Source organism: Meles meles, chromosome 4 (genome assembly GCF_922984935.1).
Source record: "Meles meles chromosome 4, mMelMel3.1 paternal haplotype, whole genome shotgun sequence".
NCBI classification, from domain to species: Eukaryota; Metazoa; Chordata; class Mammalia; order Carnivora; family Mustelidae; genus Meles; species Meles meles.
Genome location: NC_060069.1, coordinates 78901125 through 78907124, shown reverse-complemented (window position 1 = coordinate 78907124; position 6000 = coordinate 78901125). Strand labels below are relative to the sequence as shown.

At 35.9% G+C, this 6000-nt stretch overlaps 1 protein-coding gene across 2 annotated transcripts in view; it reads left to right on the top strand.

The window, feature by feature from the left end:
* RSRC1 (arginine and serine rich coiled-coil 1) overlaps positions 1–6000 on the top strand; it is a 428947-nt gene that overhangs the window by 349634 nt on the left and 73313 nt on the right. The gene's annotated exons all lie outside the window — the stretch shown is intronic.

Here is a 6000-nt window from a genome sequence, read left to right as displayed (position 1 = left end):
GTAAATGCAGTGCTTAAAGCAAGATCCAGGCAAATCTTTCTCAGTGAGTTAAGTTGATGATCCACTTGGACTGACAGTCTTGTCACTTTACTGGCTAATTAGCAGAGTAACTATTTCCTCTGTGAGCTTTCAAGAAACTGAAGCCTGATAATGTGTTCCAAAGATACTGGCTTTGAGTACTATTGTCTGAATCTGAAAACTATGATTTTTATCTTAGTACATCTTTTACTGTGACAACCAGAAAAAAACAAAAATAAAAACTATTGCACTCCCTTCTTACAGTGGAGGCTGAGATCCTATCAAACTTAAAATGTATGATAGGTTGGAAGGCTTAAAAGCAGTATTGTGTTAGAGCCACAGCCCCAAAGCAAGGAAAACCCACCAAAATAACAAAAACTGGATTTAGGGGGCAGAACTCTACAAATAAGTAAATTCAATCTAAATATGGACTAATTTATACATGAAATGGATAGTGTTCTTACCCTGTTTGACCCCCGTTAAGTCCTGACTTTATGCTTTTATCCCAGATCAACTAATTTTATGATACAGTAAGAAAACAAGTGAATTCCCAAGACAAGAACTCTCAGTAGAATTCTCTTTCTTTGGCCTTCTGAAGTTCACATTTTGGCATTGTTAGTGGAAACAGTCTATCTAATTTCAGTGATGTTTATGGTCATCCATAGAAAAAATAGATATAGTACTAGATGCAAAGTAGCCTAAACAAGTTATAACATTTTAGTACAGCTATGTTATGTGGTATTCTGATCAATGTAACTAATTAATAACATAATAGCCCTTATAAAACACTGTGGTACTGTAAATTGCAAGTGTGGTACTTATTACCAACCGAGTGAATATATGTTGTAATAGTTATTAGTATAATCCCATTAATTCAAAATCTTAATTAGAGTCATGAGCAGTTGAAAAAGGATGGCACTGATATGGTAACCACAGATATTGAAATTGCGAGGTGGTTTATTATTATGAAAAATATATAATATGAATAGTAAAACAAACTTTTTAAATACTTTGGAACCCCTCATTTACATAGCAATAATTGATACTTATAATAGTCTCTCTTTTTTTTTCATTAAATCACTTCTAAACATTTTAAAAGATACTAAGAATTTCTTAAGTAACTACAGATACTTTAACATTATATTACAATTCTTTTGAAAGTATTTCTTTCCTTTAAACATTCAGGAAGTCAAACTGACCTTGCACTTAGTCTGTGATATACAGTAACCTTTCATTTTGTGTTTGAAAAGCACATCCCTCTAATTATAGCTGTTTCAATTAGCATCTTTATAAGTCTGTCATCCTGACTAGAGTATAAACTCTAGGACTGTGAAGGATTTGGTGTCCAGGATGCTTAGCACATAATAAATACTCAGTTTCTTAATTATGGAATGAATGAAAGAATGACCATTTTACCCTTTGCTCTTTTAAATCCATTCTTAAATTACTTAAGTTTGGAGTTGATTTTTTTTTTTTAAGATTTTATTTATTTGACAGAGAGAGAGGTTACAAGTAGCAGAGAGGCAGGCAGAGAGAAAGGGGAAGCAGGCTCCCCACTGAGCAGAGAGCCCAGATGTGGGGCTCAATCCCAGGACCCTGAGATCATGACCTGAGCTGAAGGCAGAGGCTTAACCCACTGAGCCACCTAGCCGCCCAGGTTTGCAGTTGATTTTAAATAACCTCACTGAAAGTGTAACTGAACTTTGTTATGTCTCTTTTCTAAAAATAAGACCTCATCCATTAGGCATGTTAAAGAAAAATTCTACTAGTAAAAGAACCTATATGACACTGATTTCATTCTTTGTTTTTGTTTGCTTCCAAAAATGTTTTACGTGTTGTCTAGATACTTAAGTGCTATCAAATTAACTGAAATGATTAATATATAAACTGCATTTATTTTATTTCATATAATTTGTCTAGCTACAAACGGAAACCTGAGATATATCTGTATGTGTATGTATAAATATTTCTGCATCTGAAAGAGTAATAATCCTGTATTTCCAATCTATAAGCCACTAGTAATTCATTCTGTCACATCATTTGTACAGTTCATCTCCTAATTTCTCAGCATGCTGAGATGCAGCACAGGGTTGAAAGCATTGTTAAAATGTAGATAAATGTTATCTGCCCAGCTCCTTTTATCCATTCTCTGTTATCTGAAAAAAGCTATTGTATTAGCATAGCAAGATCTGTGCCTTGCAAATACATTCTATTATGCAGTCCTTTCCTTTGAGTATTCTTAAATCAATATCATAATTATGTTTGCCTGTATGTAGCCAAGATAAGGTGAGGCTTCTCACCAAAACTTGTCCAGGGTAACTACTTTGCCTTCTACCCTTGAAACAATGGGAGCCCAGAGTGCTTTTCATGGTCTGTACAGAGCTCTGTTGAGTTTCCACTTATTGAGTAACACTAGCACATTGGTATGGATCCTCTTTCTTGAACCATTTAGTCTCTAACTTTCCATTTAAGTTTAATTTTATAAAGGTCACATTATTTAGTAAAAGCCAACTGAATATTTAAAGTTTAGGTTTTATAGCTTCCTTCTTTAAAAATAAGTACTTTTTTTCCTAATTCTAGACTACATTTTAGGAAAGAGGAATAGTATTAAATCTTTCAGTTTTATTTTCTTCCTTATTCTTTGACATAATAAATACTTGACTTCTACTTCTCTTTTTCTTCAAATGTGTTTGCAAATGTTCTGACTATATGTAATGAGAAGTCATTTCAACTTTTATCCTTTTGGGGTTTTTTTGTTTGTTTGTTTGTTTTTATATTGCATGGTTTAGCAAAACTGCTTAGTTTTTCCATATTTTATGTTTATATTTAATATAGTATTTATTTAAGGATTTTATTTGTGTTTTAAATCCACTTATAAGCATAATAGTCTTGTGTTGTATTTTGACTTCTAATATGAATTTCTTATTTGTGCCATAAGTATAGCAGCCTTTGAGTTCTTTTTCCCCTTGTGTTTATTCAAAGTAGCTCTACCCATCTGTTAGTTTTCTACTTCGAATATTTTTTTTTCCAAAAATGTTAGGCAACCCAGTCTAAATTATTTATGGAAATGGTGGACACTGATAATATGAACACAAATGAGGTAGTGAAGTGAAGACTTAAAGTAATCCTTAAGTCTTATTTAAGTTGAAATTCATCAAACCTTTTTGCCACATGTGATTGACAAGTAACACAAATTAGTGCTAATTTCATCTTTTTTGTTGTTGTTGTCAATCCTTTGGCGAAGGTGGGGATAAAAAGTGCAAGTAGCTGAAAGGAAGAAGGGATCACAGGCAATGTTCTGAGTACTTTACATATTTTAATTCTCTTAATCCTCATTAACTCTATGAAGTTTATGCTGTTATTATCCCTATACTATAGGGAGGATAGGAAACTAAGGCACAGAGGGTACTTAACTTGCTCCATGGCTGGTAAGTGCTAAAGCCAGTACACAAACCCAGGCAGTATGACTCCAATACACATTCCCCTTTTCTAAACATAAATCACAGGGACGCTGGGTGGCTCCACCTGTTGGTCATCTGCCTTCAGCTCAGGTCGTGATTCCAGGGTCCTGGGATTCAGTCCTGCATGGTGCTTCTTGCTCAGCGGCGAGCCTGCTTTTCCACTGCCTGCCACTACCTCTGCTTGTGGTTGTCTGTCTGTCTGTCTGTCTCTCTCTCTCTCTCTCTCTGACAAATAAAGAAATAAAATCTTTTAAAAAATAAATAAACATAAATCACAACATTTATGATCAAATGTAATATGATTTAATTCCCTCTTCTATCCATTGCCCTCTTCTCTGAATCTCACCTTAAGCATTTCTTTACTATATTTTTTGTGTCCTCAGATAGATCTGTACCCATATTAGGTTTGCTCATGGATTTCTGGGTGAGTTGCTTTAGTCAGAGGCACATTTTGTGGAGTTGTCCATGCCCTTTCCTCCCTAGTGAATGGCTGGTTTATGTAAGACACCCACTTGTCAAGTTCACAACACCTTCAGAGTCTGGGCCTGGGCCACACCTAAACATCTATTTTCACAGGCCCCTTTCTCAGCAGTCCTGGCTCTCTCAATGCTTTGAGGTCCCTAGCATACAGCACACTGAGTACCAGGTCTTCCTACACTCAGGGAGAGAACTGTTATAATCCCTTCTCTTTCCTCTGTGGTTTCTTGCCTAGATTGTTCTTTCTAAAAGCCTTCATCCTGGAGTGCCTGGGTAGTACAGTCAGTTAGGTGTCCAACTCTTGGTTTCAGCTCAGGTCATGATCCTCAGGGTCCTGGGTCAAGCCCCACATTGGGTTCCCTGCTCAGCATGGAGTCTGCTTGAGATCCTCTCTTTCTTTCTCTCTCTGTCTCTCTTTGCCCTTCCCACTCATGCTGTCTCTCTCTTTTTAAAATAAATAAATGATGGGCGCCTGGGTGGCTCAGTGGGTTAAGCCGCTGCCTTCGGCTCAGGTCATGATCTCAGGGTCCTGGGATCGAGTCCCGCATCAGGCTCTCTGCTTGGCAGGGAGCCTGTTTCCCTCTCTCTCTTTCTCTGCCTGCCTCTCTATCTACTTGTGATCTCTCTCTGTCAAATAAATAAATAAAATCTTAAAAAAATTAAAAAAAATAAAATAAATAAATGAAATCTTTTAAAATAAATAAATAAATAAAAGCCTTTATCATTATTTGGCTACCCATTATAAAATGCAGTATTATTTCCTTTTTAGATTTAAATATTTGAAACCACCCCCCCTTGTCTTACTTTATTAGGTAGTTCTATTCCAAGATTTAAAATATCCTTTTTAAGGAAATTTGTGTTCCCATGATTCAGATTTAATAATTCAACATCTTTTGTAATGTAGTGTTTTGTAAAATATCTGTATAGTCTTTTAACACATTAGCTCTAATGTTAGAAAGCTGTTTTATTTTTTAAAAAAATTAATCTGCTTAGCTTGACTGTATTGCTTTATTCCATATTTTTTCCTCAAGTTCTTTATTTAGTCCAAAATCACTCAAGAATAAACACCCAGTTATTTAGCGCAGCCGTCTGTGCTATTCCCCTCAGCAGTGATTTGTCCTTTGTAGTCCCCTTGATTCTGTGTCTGCAAGATCTTGATTTTAAACATTTTCAACTTTTCTTTTGTGTGGTGTTATCTGTCATATTATATAACATCAGCTGTTTATTCCTGCTTTAATGCTTCCAGTAAATGCTACTTCATTTTTAACTTTTTTTTAGGATTTTATTTATTTATTTGAGACAGGCAGAGCACAAGCAGGGAGGAGGATCAGAGGGAGAGGGGGAAACAGACTCCTCACTGAGCAGGGAGCTTGATGCAGGGCTCGATCCCGGGACCCTGAGATCATGACCCAAGCTGAATGCAGCTGCTTAACTGAGACATCTGGGCACCCCTTAACAAACTTTTTACAAAGAAGAGGATGCCTCATTTTCCTAATAGCTCACTCATACTGTTTTTGCTTCATATGCATTCAGCTGTACTCTGTGTGGACTTAGAAGTTGTTAAGATCACAGTTTATTTATTTTCAGTAAGGTGTTCATGTATATGGAATGCAGGTACTCTGATCTCTGTTTAACCATTTTGGGGCCTCCAGTGATCGACCATCATGTATTCCTTACTAATTTAAATATTTTCTGTGCTCTACACACACCAATTTCAAGACCAGCTAAAGGCTACAGCTTTCTTTTCAATCAGATATTTCCATTATAAATTAAACATTAGAAACCTGACATACATATTGAATGCCCACAGGTGTATAATCCTGTGAATAACGAAGGGAAGTCATTGCAGTATAAGGAGTCAACTGTATCTAGTGGAAATACCCCTGGCTTATTCTAGCTGAAGTAAGAGAATGAGATTCAGAGTGCCAGCTCTACCATTTACTGGCTCTGTGACTGAATAAGTCCCTTAACTTCACTGTGACTCTAGAGTGAGGAAGATGATAAAACCTGCCAAGAATTATTATAAATAGAAATGGCATAGAGA